General features: G+C 40.0%; 1 protein-coding gene across 3 annotated transcripts in view; it reads left to right on the forward strand.

Moving 5' to 3' along the window:
* The first annotated feature begins 535 nt into the window (after positions 1–535).
* The window catches only part of PTP4A2 (protein tyrosine phosphatase 4A2), a 33,465-nt gene continuing 14,696 nt past the window's right edge, over positions 536–19,304 (forward strand). For 2 of the 3 annotated variants that reach the window (XM_084874381.1, XM_084874383.1), the window contains exon 1: positions 1,033–1,427. The gene's annotated coding sequence lies outside the window, so the exon portion shown is untranslated. Of the gene's footprint in view, positions 763–1,032; positions 1,428–19,304 lie in introns of those variants that run through there. The other variant, XM_084874382.1, reaches the window with a different exon arrangement.

Raw genomic sequence — 19,304 nt, forward strand, 5'->3', positions numbered from 1 at the left:
GCTAGTTCTGGGAAGGGGAGACTTCCCAGGTGGAAAGGAAGAACAGAGCAGCCCCTTCCCCGCAAAGCTTATGAGTGAGCCTCCTCTCCTCATCCCAACCAACCAACTTGCATGCCTCTTTCTGGCTGCCACCTGGCAGGAGCCCAGAACCCAGTCTCTCAACTCACCGGTGACCACATTTTCCATAGTCTGACAAAGAATTAAATAATTTCTGGCCGCCTTTCACATGCAGGAGAGAATCATTTAATCTCGAGGATAATCAGTCCCCATCGTTACAGGGGACATTAGGTTAGAAACCTTGAAATTCTGGATCTCCTCTTTATCAGGCATCTCCCCCCCTCCCCCCCGCCCCATAGTTACATCGTTGATATGTGGAAAGAGCCCCGCGAGGTAGCTGATAACGATTTCTATTTAATGTTTGAGAATACTCAGAAGTAACTTGCCCACGATGCCACATCCCGGAAGTTTGAACTTTGGCCCGTCAGGGAGGGCTCTTAGGTCTGGATGTGCTTGGCGGCAGGGCTGTGGGGGGAGGCGCGGAAACATCCTTTGCAATTGTAGACGCACACGCCATGTATGTGGGGCCTCGAGGAAGGGCAGCCAAGAACTGAGCTGTCCGGGAGTTGGAAATCCCCAAGCAAAGGGCTCGGTCGCTGCCTCACCCCAAAAGGATCCGGCCCCAGCCCCGCCGCCCGGGACGCAGGAAAAAGCCCTTCGACCTTGCAGGTCACCCGGCGGCCTTCGGCCCTCTCCCCGGCCCAGGTGCGGAAGGGCGGGCCGGGGCGTGGGCGGTCGGCTCGCTCGGCCTCCTCCCACGCTCCCCCGGGTCACATGGAAGCGCTTCCGCAGCCAGCGGAGCAGAGCGGAACGAAGGCCGAGAAGCCGCGGGCGAGGCGCCGAGGGCAGTGGGTTAGCGCCCGGCGGGGGCAGTGGGCGGGCCCAGCCGCCCCGCGCCGGCCGGCCAGCCAATCAGCGGGCGCGGTGGGCGGGCCGCCGGGCGCGCGCCGCGCCCCGCAGCGCCCCCTGAGGGGCGGCGGCGGGAGCTGGTTCCGGCTGCGCGCGCAGCGGTGGTGGCGGAGGCGCGATCGTGGGGCTGTAACCGTCGTCCGTCCGGTAGCGGCTGGAGCGGCAGCGGCGGCCGGGCACGGCACCAGGCGACGCCACAGCGTAGCGGCGGCAGCGGGGGCAGCGGCGGCAGCAGGAGACGCAGCGGCGGCCGCAGCAGCAGCAGCAAGACGGACTCGTGGACACGCGCCGCCGCCGCCGCCGCCGGGCCGGGCCGGGTGTCGCGCGCCGAGGCTGGGGGGGAGTCGTCGCCGCCGCCACCGCTACCGCCGCCGCCGCCGCCGCCGAGGTGACTGAGGAGAGAGGCGCCTCCTCGCTCCCGCCTCCGCCGGACGTCAATGCCCAGGCCCCAGCTCGCCAGCGTGAGTGCGCCGCTGCCGGGCGGCCCCCGCGCCGGCCCCCGGGGCCTCGGGGAGGGGAGGGCGGGAGGCGCCGCAGCCATTAGCGCAGGCCCGAGACACGTCCCCGGAAGGAGGGCGGCCGGGCCGGGCGGGGGAGCGCGGCCGGGAAGCGTGGAGAGGGAGGGTGGGTGCGGGAGGCGGGGGAATGGTGTGTGTAAGAATGCGGGGCGGGTGGGCGGCGGCGGGGGGGGTGTGCGTGCGCTGAGGGGCTCTGTGCATGCGGGGGTGCGGGAGGGGAGGCCGGGGTGCCCGGGTGGGAGGGAGGGAGAGTGTGGGAGAGTGGGGTGTGTGTACAGGAGGGTGTGCGGGCGGTGGTGTCTGCGTGGACGGTGTGGGGAGAACATGAGTGTCGGAGGAGAGTGACTTGGGGGGCAGCGTGAGGGGACCAGTGAGTGTGGGAGAAGGGAGTGCAGCGTGAGGGGTTGGGGAGAGGTGAGTGTGGGGAGAAGGTGAGTGTGGGGAGGGTGTGCTGCGTCCGTCCAGAGGGAGTGTGAGCAGCACCCCGCGGCTCGCCCCGGTGGAGGTGTAAGGCGGCCGGGAGTCCTGGTGTTCCGAGTTAGGGAGTTCTTTCCAGGAGCGTCTTGTCCCTGGCTTCTTGGGTTCAAGGGTGAGGAAAAGGGTATCGGAGTGTATTCCAGTGGCACTGTCATTTTCTAGTTCTGGGATTTTTGAAAAGAGTGTGCTTTTTTCCCTCCCCTTTTCATGCCATCTACCATAAATTTCTAAATTTGTCAAGGATGTGGTTGTCATCCCATTTTAGTCCGGGGATGTAAGAGCTAACTAAAACTTGTCCATTGCCCAGGATCCTAGGCTTCTGCCTTTATTCAGCAGCAGAGACTCTTGTAAAGTATTGTTAGCTTTTCAGGGGAGGTGAAAGGTATTTTATTTTTAGGTAAATTTGAAGTCATATTTTTTAGATTGTGGCTCTTTCCTAATCTTCTGGAGAAGAGCTCTTAGGAAATATTGCTGCTGCTACTGCTGCTATGATGTAATGATGATGGACAAGAACCGTAGGCTAGTTCTTTATTTTCTGGAATTTGTGAAGAGACATATAAAGTGTCTAGCAGTTCTAGCATCACTGTAGGCGTTCAACAAATGCTGCTTGTCTGTTTGGAGTCACCAAACCACAACCACTGCTGGATTAGGAGATGGTAGTTATTTGCTGCCATACTCTATATTACAGTAGTTTCAGATAGGAAGTTATGCTTCGTTACATGTGCAAAAAGAAATGAAGGCTATGAAAGGATACTTTATTTATTAAGGTTTCAGAATCTCTTGTCAGTATACCATTGTGTTGGTGAAGATGGTAAGAAGTTGTTTGCCAGTATTCTGATCTTGACATTTTAAAAGTTGTTTCTTATTAGATTGTGAATGAACTAATCACCATCATGGACTTTTCCCAGATTCTTGTATTGTAGAAGTTAGGGGTTCTTCATAAAGAGTGCCTTATATGGGTTTTATACCTTAATGATGAGACTTTTATCAGAAGTTGGGAGTTTTTCAATATGATAACCGAAGAGTTAGATAGTAGACATAATAGAATCACAGGCAAAAGCAGTGATGTGTCAAATTATATTTTTCTTAGAGCATTCTTTTTCTTAATCACTGTCATGACCTCTGTTTTTGAAAATAGTAAATAATGTTACTATTCAGTGGGGACCTGGATTAATTAGTATTAAATGCCTACTATATACCAGGTGCTTTTTATATTCATTTAATTCTCACGGCTATTAAAAGGTGGTAAGTGTCTTCATTTATATTTATTTGGCACATATTGAGTGGCTTCTATTTGCCAGGCGGATACAATGATGAGCCCTCATTGACTTACTTAAAGTGATGAAGAGACTCAAAGAAATAACTTGTTCTAGGTCAAAAGATAATAGGAATTGGATTAAAAACTCAGGTCTTTCTGACTCCAAAGTACTTGATTTTTCCACCACATAATTACTATCTTCACATTAGGTTGTCTCACTTTGGGGTATTTTACCACACAGTGTCAGCTTGTACAGGTGAGAGATGTTGAAGTTATAGCAGAAGAGTAAATGGCTGGAGGCAAGGGGATCATTTAGGAGATGCTGACTCGGAGGCTTTTCAGGATCTAAGCAAGGGTTTTATGTGGGTGGAGCTTATGCCTTGAAACTCTCCTGGGGCCCCAGGATGTGTGGTTTGAGACAGAGTTTTTATGAGGCACCTGGAATATGTCTGGGAGAGGAAAGTCTGATTAAAGGAACTCAGCAGCCTTTTATGTTTTTTATTTTGGGGGGCTAAGAGTCAGCTAGTAGTAGTCACTTTTTTTGTTAAAGTCTTTGTTCAGCTTGTGGGGTATTTTCCTCTCCGAGATTGTGAACAGCAAGTGAGAAAATACATATGAAAGCACTTTGTTAATTACACATTGAAATACAGATTCAAAGTACTAGTACCATTAAGACTTTTCTACTAAGGCAGTAGTTTAATTTTACATTTAGTACCTGGAAAAGGCTAGCAATTTAGAACACCTATACAAATGAGAAATTGTTTAGAACTGTTGGACCTGGTATATTCTGACTCAAAATAGCAAAAGTCAAACCACTCCCTCCGTGAGTCAGTCAAGTAATATTTAATTTGAACGAACCAAACTTACAGGCAGAAACCATTTATATCAATGAACTTTGATGGCATTAGGGAAGAGTAAATGATTTTTGAATGCTTATGTACGGTATATAATTTTCTTAAAAGGTCTTGAAAACCCCATATTTATATTTTACTTGAAAAGACATTTGTGTGTACAAAGTAAAAAAGATTTATGTTTCTTAAGAATTTTTGCTGTCTTTCAAAGGTAATATTTCTACAGTAGTTACAGAACGCTATGATTTTGAGGCACAAAATCAGAATTTAGTAGAAATTTATTTTACAGGATTTGAGTGTACTTTCTTTTTGTTGGAAGTTGTGATTGGTAACTAGTGGAGCCTCGAGAAAAAGCATTACAAATAAGTTGCAGAGGAACAGTACATAAATTTTTAACTGTTGCACTCGGAAGAGTGAAACCTAAGTTAGGCAGATTTCTTTCAGTGCTATACTATTAGTTGTACTATTCATAGAAGTTGGGGATCTTTAAAAATTTTTGGTGACTTGAAATCAGGATCCATAGTTTAATATGGTAGAAGAAGAAGAGTAGTGGTAGAATTCTTGAGGTCTTAACTACTTGTGAAGTCCCAACATTATGTTTAGGTTTCAATATTCCCTTCTTGAGATAATTTCTTTTGTGCTGAATCACAAATCATCTCATTTACAGTTCATAATAATCCTGTAAGTGGCATTCTTTCAGTTTTATAGATAAGGAAATTGGTTTGTAGATGAATTGTTGAATCCCAAGTTTTGGAATTCAATTTAAACAGCATCAGTAAATAAATGGTAGAGGATAAAATAAATTTCCCCTTGGGGCTTAAAGTACTTAATGTAGGTGTTAAGTAGAAGTTAAGGACAAAGCCCCCTTATTTTGGCTTGAATTTTATTTTATTTTTTTTATTATTTTTTTTAATATACTTTATTGATTTTTTACAGACAGGAAGGGAGAGAGATAGAGAGCTAGAAACGTCCATGAGAGAGAATCATCGACCAGCTGCCTCTCGCACACCCCCTACCGGGGATGTGCCCGCAACCAATGTACATGCCCCTGACCGGAATCGAAACCGGGACCTTTCAGTCCGCAGACCGACGCTCTACTGGTTTCGGCTGAATTTTATTTTTTTTAATGTAAAATACATATTTTTAATTTACATTAAAATATAACCTAGGCATGTACCCTGACCTAAATTGAACCGAGACTTCCTGGTTCATAGGTCAACACTCAAATACCTAGGCATACCTGCCAGGCTATTTTTTTTTTAAAGGGTACTTCAGGTACATTTTTTACTCTTTTGGGGATGTATTGCTTTGAGATTTTTTTCTCAGGACACTGGTTGGGTTACACAGAAACTGATGATTCTCTAAGTTTAAAAAGTAAGAGCCTTTGACGTTACAATTCAATTTTGTACTGGGAATGGTTAAATGAACAGTGGATGCCACCAGTTATAATTATTTTGGGAAGTGGTGATTTGAGTCTATTAATCTGGGATATTAGAAGAGCCTTTTTTCCATTTTCAACTTCAGAACTAATTTATGTGTAGAGGTGTCTGTTAGCTTTTTTTTAGTTATCTTTTTTTAATATATAATCTTTATTGTTCAGATTATTACAGGTGTTCCTCCCCCCCTCCCCCCATAGCTCTCTTCCACCTGATTTCCCACTCCACCCCATGCCCTTACCCATGCCCATACACCCGCCACTGTCTTTATCCATAGGTGTAAAATTTTTGTCCATTCTCTTCCCAAACCCCTCAGTATCTTTTGTTTTATTGACTAAACATTCTCTAGCTCCTTTGACTTCCTGCCTACTGTAGGGATTTGAAGCCTTGCTGGGTTGCCTGGTGTAGCGTTCTAGTGGTTGTTGTATGTAAATTTGTTGTTCCTTAGAGTTATAGAGGTTTATGCTGTACCAGAAACTGTCACTACTCTATCTAGCACTTCCATTCTATGAAAAAGCTTCACAGCACTGTAGGCTTTATCTACTTTCCACAGTGTACCCTGTGGAGTACAGGACCCAGGTGAGAAAGTGACTCTCCTGCAATGTCTTAGGTGGTTTTCCCTGCATTATCTGTTCAATCAGTGTAGATATACTGGCACAAAATCTTTTCCAGAAAAATGACTATGAGGAATTGACACATTATACTACCAGTTAAGTGACTGTAATACAAATGGTTTTTGTTTCCCCGAACAGATTTCTGTCCTATAGTTCCTGTAACACAGCATCCACTCTATCTTAAGTAGCTTAGAAACTAAACTTCATCATTTGAATATAAATTTACATTGCATGGCATTGCCGTTTTAAGCTGTAGAGAATTTTAAGACTAACCTTTTTTTTGCTAGTTGAGTCTGTTTTGGAAAAATATTTTGACCATTAGAACAGTCTTTACCTTTAGGGAATTGTGTATTTAATTCCTTTCATAGTATTTTTGGGTTGAAATTTCATTCTTCTCAGAAAACGTTAATTCTTTTGGCATAAAATACACACATGATATATTTGCTTTAGCAGATCAGATAAATTACTTTATATTTTTATTTCTGCAGTGGTAAAAAATGTTGGCTCTGTACTAATGTATCATTTGACAGGAGTTCAAATTTTACAATTAGGTCTGCTTTCTTCTAGTCATCCTTTAGTCTTAGTTGAGATTTAAGCATAGCTTTTTTTTTTTGCATTCTTTTATAGGAAATATTCACTAGGTGGTTCCACCACAATGTTTGTAAGTTGTATTTATATACATATGTGGATATTTACTGTTTTTTAGTAGCAAAACAAATTGATGTATTTTCTGCATCACATTATTGGTGAAAAGCATATCATGAGGGAACAGAGTGACTGGTTAGTGCAGAAGGATATGAGTCATCAGCAGGATTTGTCAGCAAATTGGGAAGGATATGATGGAGAAACAATAGATTCTAGTGACATTATTCTTTCCCACACGAGTGGTTACAAACAAGTTTCCTTTTGGTGATTGGTTTAAATTAAAATAATTTAGATCTTTCTGGACACAAAGCACTTCAAATTTAAGTCATAGACTATACTTTGAGTTGTTTTTCTTTTCTTTAAAAAATATCTTTTATTGTTTTCAGAGAGGAAAGGGGGGGAGAGAGGGGGGGGCGGGAAAGGGGGAGAGGGAGAGAGGAAAAGAAATAGAGAGCTAGAAACATGAATGGTGAGAGAGAATTATTGATTGGCTGCCTCCTGCATGACCCCTACTGGGGATTGAGCCCAAAGCCCAGGCATGTGCCCTTGAATGGAATTGAACCTGGGACCCTTCATTCTGCAGGCTGACGCTCTATCCACTGAGCCAAACCAGCTAGGGCTGAATTGTTTTTCTAGTGAGATGCGATTTTCATTTGGAGGTCATCCACAAGTAGAATCCTATATAATAAAGAGCTAATATGCTAATTAGACCGAACAGCAGAACAACTGTCCGTACCTTGCGGATGAAGCCCCTTGCACAAATTTCATGTATCAGGTCACTATTTTAGTTAATAAACTCATCTGTTTACAAGGAAGAAGGATTTATCAAGTAGGATTTAATAAGTTGAGAGATTCTTTGTGAGACTTGTTGGTAATTATGGTGTTGCTCAGTAGATCAGAAATGCTCACCAATATGACAATACAGTTTGACCCTTGAACAACTTGGGTTTGAACTGCCCAGATCCACTTATACATGGACTTTTAAAAATAAATACCTCACTCTGGCTGGGTGCCTCAGTTGGTTGGAGCATTGTCCCTACACCAAAAGGTTGTGGATTTGATTGCCTGTCAGGGCACATGCCTAAGTTCTTGGTTTGATCCCTGGTCAGGGAACATATGGGAGGCAGCCAGTTGATGTTTCTCTCTTACATCAATGCTTCTCTCTAAAAAAAATCAATAAAAAAGCATATCCTTGGGTGATGATTAAAATAATAATAATAACAAATAATAATAAATAAATGCCTGTACTGTTTTTGATTAATGGTTGGGAGTCTGCAGATGTAGAGGGCTGACTGTGCTTTGATCTACATTTTATATAGGGGACTTGAGCATCCGAGGATTTTGGTATTTGTGAGGGTTGGAGGGCTGGAACCAATCCCCTTCGGATACTGAGAGGCAACTTAAGTTTTTGGGGAGCCAAAAAGTATATACAGATTTTCAACTGCGTATATGTGTGTGTGTGTGGGGGGGGGCGGGGGGGCGCGGTGGGGGAATATGCCGCTAGCTCCTTGTTCAAGGCTCAACTGTGTTTGTTTTCTCTCAAGGAGCAAAGAGTTGCTTCCTGATTACTATTATACTTTTAATTTCCTAAGAGCTTTTATTGCATCTGAACTGATCTGAAATTCTCAGCATGGTCAAGTCCTCACCAAGATATGTAACCAGAGACTTGAGTCTTTTCCTAAGTTATGCTGTCCCTTCACTGTTTCTACCAATCTTGTTATAAAAGTTTTACCTTTCCTCAGAAGTCTTAATCCTACTTCATTCGACTCACACTCACTTTGTTTCTTCTAAATATGTAGTATCAGTATGAAATTTTAATGTCCCATCATAAAATATCTTTCATCCGTATTAATTGTTTTAGGATCTTGATTCTGGATGTTTGTATGGTATGCGCACAGAACTCCACAAATATTTGTAAGACCGATGTGCTGCATTTTAGTATTATTCAGAAATGGTTTGTTGCCTCTCACCTCAGTAGGTATTTGGAGGAAGAGGACAAAAAAGATTAAATTTTGCATTAAACTTTTTTTTTATATATATATTTTATTGATTTTTTACAAAGAGGAAGAGAGAGAGATAGAGTTAGAAACATCGATGAGAGAGAATCATCAATCAGCTGCCTCTTGCACACCGCCTACTGGGGATGTGCCTGCAACAAAGATACGTGCCCTTGACCGGAATCGAACCTGGGACCTTTCAGTCCACAGGCCGACGCTCTATCCACTGAGCCAAACCTGTTTCGGCTGCATTAAAGTTTTTATTTTGCATTCTTTAAGAGGAAAGAGAAAAGGAATACATGTTGAAATTGAGTTAAGGTAGTGAGCAAAGGATAATAACCCCTTGACATGGCATTATAGAGTATTTCACCATTTTTGCTTCACATTAACATATAAGGTAAAACAACTTTATAGTTTTTAAAGATTGTGAATGTTGTGTTTTACGAAATTAAACATCAAGCTATTATTGGGCAAATAATGGTAGACAGTATATTTTAAAAGGCCACTAGCAGCTCCAAATAGAATGATTTAGGTTCTTGCCTATTTATCTTGTACTATACTCAGTACACAGAGAGATGGCTGTGAAGTATAATGTGATTTATAAGAAGTAACTTTAGGAGAGGAAGTGAAGTGTAATTTACCCGGCTTTTGGGGAAACTTGAACCAAAATATCCTAACAGCAGACAAATTTCTGGGGCTTAAACAAAAGAGTTTGTGCTGACAAGATGTTATTTGTAATTTTTTAATTTCATATCCGGACACAGAGAGCTTCCTTCCCCCTCTTTTGGTGGTAGATACTTGAACAGGACCAATACATTTTACAAAATAGGGAAATGAAAGAATTAAGCTGACCCATAAACTGCTAAGTTCTGAAACATATTTTAAATAATGCTAACAATAGCCTGGAAGTTTTTGCTTTGCATGCTGCTCCTGTGCTGTAGGTTATTTTGAAAGGTGACTCAAGTAACCTTTAACCAAGTAGCTATTTTGCAACCTCAGGAAACTTGCAGCTGTTATAGTCATTCAAACTGGCCTGATATAGGTCAGAAAACATTTCAAAGTGGTGTTGAGATGGTGAATTCAGGAGCCCTTTTGAATTTTTCCTACTGAATCTGCTTTATTGCAGTTGCATTAAATTTTTTTTTGCATTGAAGTTTAGAATCTCAAATACATTTTCTTTTTATTAAAGAAGTAATTGGTTCAATGGTTCTTGGGATTATGTATAGTGATGTTGGAAACTAAAATGATTAAGACCTAAATTGTTCTCTAAGAAAGTTATATAGCCTTTTGAGATTGAAGACAGAAAGATGGAAGGAAAGAAGAAAACAAACACTAGTGGATTTAATTTTATGGGAAGGCAGCTGAGTTCGAGATAATTTGTATTGTATAAAGGAGGCTTATCACAGTTAAATTTAAAACTTAATAATAAAGAAGCTTGGGACTCTTAAAACAACTAAAGTCTATGGAGAGGATATCATGATACCTTTATCTAGAAATGAATATAACAATTTAATAGAGTCAAAGAGCTTAATTTTTAGAAGATTCACTGAAAACAATAATATTAATGCCCAATGTTAGGATTGTGTTGTTGAGATTTTTAATGTTATTACATCATTTTTTAGAAAATGAAAACTGGATATAGTGTTGTACCTCCATTTAAATTGACTAATGAAATGAAAAATAACAATTTGGACAAGAGATTTATCTGGAGAATTGTTAATCTGTAAAAGAACAATAGAGAACAAAATTGAAAAGTAAATATTTTCGAGGGTAGCAGGAAAATATTTAATGCAATTTTTGTCTTACAGTTATTCGTTGAGGTAGGAGTTACTAGAAAAGGACAACTACTTCTAATCACCAGGGTACATACAAACTTGAAAACCACTCCCTTTTCATTTGAGTGGGAACAGGGCCCACAAAACTTCAGTAAATAACTGTCACTGTTCTCAGAAGCAGGTGTGGTTGTTGGTTAATTGCTTTCCTTTCCCCCCCAGTAGCTCTGAAATGTTAAGATATTTTCTCACCTTCAAGGTCATACTTTCTTTTTATAGAAGTGATTATTGATTTCTGTACTGGAGCTTGATTCTCAATTTCCCTCCTTAAATGAGGAAGTAGAAAAGTGGGGATAACCAAGAGAGTAACTATGAAACTTTTTTTTTTTTTTTTTTTTTTTTTTAGCAGTGAAGAAGCATCTTGTGATTTTTTTTTTTTTTTTTATAGCTTGTTTACATATATTTTGGACCCTAATTTGTGTAGAGTTTAATGAATACCTCTTTATAAACTTTCATGACTGTAGTTAGTGGGGCAGGAGAACTAACATTAATTTGCATTGTCTAAGTTCAAGAATCCACAATTTTAGTTTGATAAATGCAATAGTAGAGAGATGAAGAAAGATAAGTAGCACAGAGAATAGAGCTCTTGTTTCTACAGGGCTCTGATGAGTTGGGAGTAGGATATGAGAGATGAGTAAAATTTCACCTTGAGCCCAGTTAACCAGACACTGAATGTTTAGTTAGCAAAGTTGAATTCTTTTTAGATTACAAGTCTTAAGATAGTTTTTCTCTCAAATGTTCAAAAAGCAAAGATGCAGTAATACTTAACAGAAAAATTTCTCTACTTTTCTTCCTTGATGGTTGGTGAATTTTCTAATCTGTTGTAGAATAGTTTCTGAATATTGTGAGGGATTTACAAGTTCTTATAGTTACTTAGAGTCTTGACTTTTTTTTTTCAGACTCCATCTCCAGTCTATGGACAAATCTTAAAATTGATTCCTTTTTATGTTTTGTATTTCTACTACCTTGGTCCAAGCCACCATAAGCCAGAATTGTCTTTTTCCTGGATTATAACACAGGCTCCTGTCTAATCTCTGCTTGCACCCTTATTACTCATATAATCTGTCTCCACGTAGCAGCTAGAGTGAGCCTTTTTTTTTTTTTTTTAATATATTTTATTGATTTTACACAGAGAGGAATTGAGAAGGATAGAGAGTTAGAAACGTCGATGAGAGAGAAACATCGACCAGCTGCCTCCTGCACACCGCCTACTGGGGATGTGCCCGCAACCAAGGTACATGCTCTTGACCGGAATTCAACCCCGGACCTTTCAGTCCACAGGCTGAGGCTCTATCCACTGAGCCAAACCGGTCTCTGCTAGAGTGAGCCTTTTAAGCATAAAATGTCACTCTTGCTTGAAATTGAAATCTTCTCATCTTTTCCAAATAAAAGCCAAACATTGGCCTATAGGTCCTCTTTTACTTCTCTGACCTTATTCCCTTGCCTTCTTTGCTCTGGTAACACTGCCCCTCCCTGCGCTGCCGCGCCCCTCCCTTCACCCCCCCTATTCTAAGAACACTGCAAGGCCCGATCTCATAACCTTTGCAACTGCTAATCCCTCTGCCTAGAATGCTCCCTCAAATATCTATTTGGCTCACTCCCCCAGGTCTTAGATAAAATGTCATTTTTTCAGTGAGGCCTTTTCTGATAGCCCTATTTAGAATGGGAGGCACTGCAGATTCCCCTGCTGTGCATTTTTTTTTCATAGCCAGTGGCATATTTTATTTGTCTTTTTCTGCCTACAAAAATATAAGACCCATCCTGACAGCTTTTGTTTACTGCTCTTGTTTGAGTATGTGACATAGAGTATAGTGTCCAATAGATATTTTAATTAATAAATTATTTTTTTTATGCTGTATAAACAGCAAACTTTTATTGAGGGCTTTGAAAATTACTGATTTGAGAGAGAGAAGGAGAAAGAGAAACATTGATTTAAAAAAAAAATATTGATTTTTTTACAGAGAGGAAGGGAGAAGGATAGAGAGCTAGAAATATCGAAGAGGGAAACATAGACCAGCTGCCTCTTGCACACCCCCTACCGGGAATGTACCTGCAACCAAAGTACATGCCCTTGACTGTAATCGAACCTGGGACCTTTCAGTCCTCAGACTGACGCTCTATCCACTGAGCCAAACCGGTTTTGGCGAGAAACATTGATTTATTTTATTTGTTTACACATTCACCAGTTGATTTTTTTAAAAAAAAATATTTTATTGATTTTTTACAGAGAAGAAGGGAGATAGAGAGCTAGAAATGTCGATGAGAGAAAAACATCGACCAGCTGCCTCTTGTACAACCCCTACCGGGGATGTGCTCGCAACCAACGTATATGCCCTTGACCGAAATCAAACCTGGGACCTTTCAGTCCACAGACGGACGCTTTACCACTGAGCCAAACCGGTTTTGGCTACCAGTTGATTTTTTAAAAATTATTTTATTTGTTTTCAACATTTTTTTTTTTTAATTCTCACTCAAGGATATTTTTCCATTGATTTTTAGAGCGAGTTGAAGAGAGAGGGAAAGACAGAAATATCGATGCGAGAGAAACATTGATTGGTTGCCTCCTTGAATTGGTTGCCCTGAGCCTGCAACTGAAGTACGTGCCCTTGACTGGAATAGATACCGGGACCCTTCAGTCATCAGGCTGATACTCTATCCACTGAGCCAAACTGGGTAGGGCAATAAATTCTTTAGTCAAATTACACGAAAAAATGTCTAACTTCAGAGAATGATTTTTATTTTTTTATTTTTTTATTTTTTACTGTTGATAGATCAGTCATACTTTAAGGGAAGTGCAGGTGTCTGTTGAAGTGAAATAAATTTGTCTTAGGAAAAAATTATTGCAAGGTTTTAGTCTTATATACAGTATTATGCTTTCATGTTGCCTGTTTGTAGAAACCAAGCTAACTCAAATTTGCATGACTTCCTGTAAAATTTCTGGTTAAGAAAAATAACACAGTAAGTGTATGCTTATTTGTTTGTCAGACCTTTGCTTTTAGATTTTATTTTCTTAGATATAGACTATTTTATTGTTCATTTATATTATGTGCTGTTTTAATTTGCTGACTACTAGCATAACCCATCAAATTAGAGAATTTACTGTATCATTTGCTTTAACAAAGAACACTGTCTTTCTAGAATTGTTTGTAGGTATAGGCCTGCCTGGAACAGAGGGACTAGCCCTCTTGAGGCTCTTTGTAATCCCATCGCTATAGCATTGTTAAGAATGTAACTAGAGCCGAAACCGTTTTGGCTCAGTGGATAGAGCGTCGGTCTGGGGACTGAAAGGTCCCAGGTTCGATTCCGGTCAAGGGCATGTGCATTGGTTGCGGGCGCATCCCCGGTGGGAGGTGTGCAGGAGGCAGCTGGTCAATGTTTCTCATTGACGTTTCTAGCTCTCTATCTCTCTTTCTTCCTCTCTGTGGAAAGTCAATAAAAATATATTTAAAAAAAGAATGTAACTAGATTGTTCATCATTATAGGTCTTTATCACCCTGGAATAAAAAAAAAAATTAAGGTAACATGAACATGGAAAAAGGCATATATTATGATAAAATAAATCATGCTCCAGGCAACCATTGTTACCTCTTATCTTTGTGTAATTTTCCAGATAGTTCATGGATATGGAAACATGTATGATACTCACAAATATTTCTGTATACAGTGTTACAGACCTTGCTTTTTTTACTTATTAGTGACTCTTAGCCATCTTTCCATAACAGTTCATATAAATCTATTTTATTCTTTTTGATCTCTGCATAGTTTCCATTTTATGAATGTGCCACAATTAAATGATGGGTGTTGTATTATATATTGTAGTAAAACCTTGATGTAATGGACTTATTTGGGTGAACCAGGTGTCCCTTAAAGCTGAAGTAGGTTTTCTGAATGCATTATGTTAAAAATTTTACAAATTAGTTTACCTTTGTTTACTTATGTAGACATGTTTATGTAATTAAAATTAGGTACATCAGAAAAGTTTAATTTTACAGAAAAGTTTCCTTTTTGTATTATAGCAATTTTAAATATACATTGAATAGATCTAGTAAATGAGTACATTCACCAGTCACCATGAGCAAACAAATGCACACGGCTGGCTTAGCACATTTGCTGCAGAAAGTCCCGCCAATGCAACAACAGAATCAATTACCATGAGAGATATTGTGTGATCATGTGCTAATACTCACTGAACATTGTTTACGAGCAGTGAGCCTTCAATTTGAATATGTAGACTGTAGCTGTAGATATGTAAGATTTATTTGTGTGGCTGAAATTACTATTACTACAGTGTTTTTTCCAACATATGGCCTATTGTTAAAATTTGTTAAAAATAATAATGAACTAATAAAAAAAAAACCTGTTAATCTGTAATAATAAAAGTGTAATATGCTAATTAGACCAGATAGCTGAACAACCTTCCAGAGGAAGCTGGGGCTGTGAGGGCCAAGCCCCTTGCACGAATTTCATGCTTTGGGCCTCTAATTATAAGCACATCTTGTTTAAAAACTTTTTAAAATTAACATACGGACTGGAAATTTTGTTTGTTAATTCTGAAGTCAATTAAATTGAGGTCAGCAAAATCAAGGGCTTACTGTATTTCATGGATTGTAGTTTTTGATTCTCATCTAGGTCAATATTGGCAGTAGAGGGTTGACCCTAGACATTTGAACTCTTAACAACCTCGGTTCTTGAACTTAATTTGTTCTGGAAAGTTCAAAAACCAAAGCATTTTTTCCCATTAGAAATTGAATTAATCTATTCCAGACCCCAAATGATTCCGTTTTCACCTTATATACAGTACATGTTTAATGTACTATTTAATTTATAAATAGACACTTCAAAGAAAAAGACATGAAATGTAAATGAAAATTTAAAAAGGAAATGAAATTTATAGTAGTAAAATCCTTGTTTGTCACCTAAGAGTAAGGTGGTTGATCATACAGGTATAAAGGTTTGTCTGGTTGAGAAGCGAATTGTTTGAGATCGGAGACGTTGAGAATTGAGGTTTGACTTGTGTTATTCACCTACTGTTATTGGCAGTGCACTCTCAGCTTGGTAGGCCTCTGCTTACTTGCTGTTCTTCCAGCCCCCTCTTTCTTTGTCCTTCTTTCGTTGTTCTCTTTCTTCCTTCCCCCCCTTTTTTTTTTTTTTTTAATAATATATATTTTATTTTTTTACAGAGAGGAAGAGAGAGGGATAGAGAGTTAGAAACACCGATAAGAGAGAATCATCAATCAGCTGCCTCCTGCACACCTCCCGCAGAGGTTGTTCCCACAACCAAGGTACATGCCCTTGACTGGAATCGAACCTGGGACCTTTCAGTCCACTGAGCCAAACGGTTTCAGCTCCTTCCCTTCTTTCTTAATTTAAAAGAATATTTTGGCATAGACCATCCTTTCTAATCCTTCAGTAAAGTTCTGTGTTTTTTTTTTTGTTGTTGTTAAAAATGGAAATGTCCCAAATGCAACATTTTAAAAGTTAGGTTCCATAAAAGTAAAGGGTGAAGAGCATTTTTAGATGCATATTTGAAATGGCCACTATTATTTGTCAAGTAAACCAACCTCTTGTCCTAGCTAGTTCAGTGTTTAGAGTGCCAGCCTGCGGACTGGTGAATCCCAGGTTCGATTTCTGTCAATGGCACATACCTTGGTTGTGTGCTGATCCCCGATGGAGGCAACCAATCGATATGTCTCTCTTACACTGATGCTTCTCTTTCTCCCGCATCCTCCCATCCCCCTTCCACTCACTCTAAAAATCATTGGGAAAAATATCCTCCAGTGAGGGTTAACAATAACAAAAAACAGCCTCTTCCATCACCTGGTAAATGAAAGCAAGAATCAATTTTTACTTAAGTAGATAGAGCATAATTCATGCCAGAGAGAGAACTTTAGGAGAAGATTTTTCTGTAAGGAGTACAGGTGCTGAGTTTATGCTACAGTACTTTCCAGCTGCGGTACACTTATGATTTTTTATAGACTGTTTGCTTTGTATTCTTATGCCACAAGAATTAACATTAGTTATCTGAATTGACAGGTGCAAGAACATTTAACTGTTGGTGTGTATTTGAACTCTTGTGGATGAGGGAAGGAGCAGAAGCTTGATTTTATCATGTATATGTTAACTTTGATAGAACATACTGTTTCATTTGGCAGAAATTATTTTGCTGGGGATATCAGTATGGGGTTAAGAATTGAAAATCTAATAATTTATTCTTTTCCCTGGAAGTGGTCCTTCCAAAATGAGTTTGGGAGGAATAAGTGGGATAAAGTTTGCTCTGTTTGCTGAGCAGACAAACACTGGAGACTAGGTAGAAAATGTAATGCTAGAGCTGTAACTTTTAAGCCTGGACATCACTACAATGCAGGTCTTTCAGTGCCTTTATTCAGGTGACACCAGTTAGCTGTGATAACATCATTAAACCGAGGGGATTCAAACAGGTTAGAATTTCCTTGTGTTTTGCTCTGCGCTGCATGCAAACCATTGTTCTTTGAGTAGTTACCTTATTAAATAGTTTCTCCCCTTATTATAAGGTCACAGTGTTGCAGATGAACATCCAAACAAATATTTGAAAAGTTACACTTAATGAAAAAAAAAAGAGTGTGCCTTAGAGGAAACCTGTTTGGCTCAGTGGATAGAGCGTAGGCCTGTGGACTGAAAGGTCCCAGGTTCGATTCCAGTCAAGGGCATGTACATTGTTGCGGGCACATCCCCAGTAGGGGGTGTGCAAGAGGCAGCTGGTCAATGTTTCTCTCTCATCGATGTTTCTAGCTCTCTATCCCTCTCCCTTCCTCTCCGTAAAAAATCAATAAAATATATTAAAAAAAAAAAAAAGAGTGTGACTTAAATATGTGGATACCTCCATTAGGCAAAATTGAAGGAAAAATAAATAGGGAGTTGGTAGACCTGGGCTGTTGTCTTTGATCTGCCTGTTATTTTGACTTCTCTTGAGCCCAAGCATCATCTTTTTTTTTTTTTTTTTAAGATCAGAGTAGTTGATTCCCTGTCTCTTCCAGCTTTAAACTTCCTGGACTGTACAAGGAATACTCTGCATGAAATTTGTAATCTAAGGTGCCTGTGTTTTGGAGTTACAGTTAGAATTATGAGTTGGGAAGAGTGTTGCTCTGGCTAGTTTTGCTCAGTGGTTACAGCCATCAGTCTAAAGATTGAAGGGTTGCTGGTTGAAACCGATGCCTGCCTGGAGCATGTGTGCGAGGCAACCAATCATGTGTTGATCTCACTTTATTCTCCTTCCTTCTCTCCCTCTTTCCCCTTCCACTGTCTGAAAATCAATGGAAAAATATTTTTGGGAAAGGATTTAAAAAAGGGGGGGAAGCCGAAACCAGTTTGGTTCAGTGGATAGAACGTCGGTCTGCAGACTGAAAGGTCCCAGGTTCGATTCTGGTCAAGGGCATGTACCTTGGTTGCGGGCACATCCCTGGCAGGGGGTGTGCAGGAGGCAGCTGGTTGATGTTTCTCATCAACGTTTCTAGCTCGCTCTCTCCCTTCCTTCCTCTCTGTGGAAAATCAATAAAAATATTTTTTTTAAAAAGGGGGTGGGGAAGGGAAGAGTGTTGTATGTTTTTATTTTTCTTAGAGTGTAGAAGTTTTGTGTATTTACTGTAGTGGATAACTTTTGAGTTATTGATGTTCATAGAATGCCATTTTGAATTTATCTGTCATTCATATTTCAGGAATGTTTTAGTTTTGTGCGTGTCCATGGTGATAACATCACAAGTATGTAACTTACAAAATAAAATGCCTTTAGACTATCATAAAATGAAGACTGAAGATAGATGAATAGGCTTGAATTAATCTATATTTCAGTTTCTTCCTGAAAATGGTTCTAAGGTCATTATCTTTTATGTCTTTTTCTGTTTGATCACAATTATCTTTTTTAGGGATTTCTAAATAAGCATTTATTGGAGGCTTAAGAAAGAGGCAAGTGAAAGAACTTGACTTTGTCCCTATTTCCAGAGGAAGTTATGATTATGTTGACATTCTGACTGAACCAGCTATAAAGATTACTGTGTTTCGTAGCAGTGGCCTAAAATAATATTAAAATTCTGCCATTTCTTTTTCTTCTCTTGTTTTTGGTAGAGATTAATACATATTTGGCCAGGAGAATGCTGTGTGAATTGAACTTTAAATGCATTTGTACTTTAGAGGTAGTGATGTGGGAAATAATAAAAAGGTAAACTGGACTAGAAAATGTGAGGATTGCTGAAACCGGTTTGGCTCAGTGGTAGAGCGTCGGTCTGCAGATTGAAAGGTCCCGGGTTCGATTCTGGTCAAGGGCATGTACGTTGGTTGCGGGCACATCCCCGGTGTGGGGTGTGCAAGAGGCAGCTGGTCGATGTTTCTCTCTCATTGACGTTTCTAGCTCTCTATCTCTCTCCCTTTCTCTCTGTGAAAAATCAATAAAATATATTTTTTAAAAAAAGAAAGAAAATGTGAGGATGGGATTTACACATTGGTTGAGTCAGCTGACATGGTACAGTGGAAAAAACACGTAACTAACAAAAGACTTGGTTTAGAATTTGGTCTCAACTAATTCATTTACCTTAGACAAGTCACTTTTCTGATCCTCTTTCCTCATTCCTCATAGGTAATAACATCTCAGAATTGTGAGGAAAAGAAGATAATTTTTTAAGGAAGTGCTTTATGGAATAGTATCCTAATTGGGGTCAATTTTAGATAGAAATAATTAAAT

Source organism: Pipistrellus hanaki (assembly GCF_964339955.1).
Source record: "Pipistrellus hanaki genome assembly, chromosome: 2".
Classification (NCBI taxonomy): domain Eukaryota; kingdom Metazoa; phylum Chordata; class Mammalia; order Chiroptera; family Vespertilionidae; genus Pipistrellus; species Pipistrellus hanaki.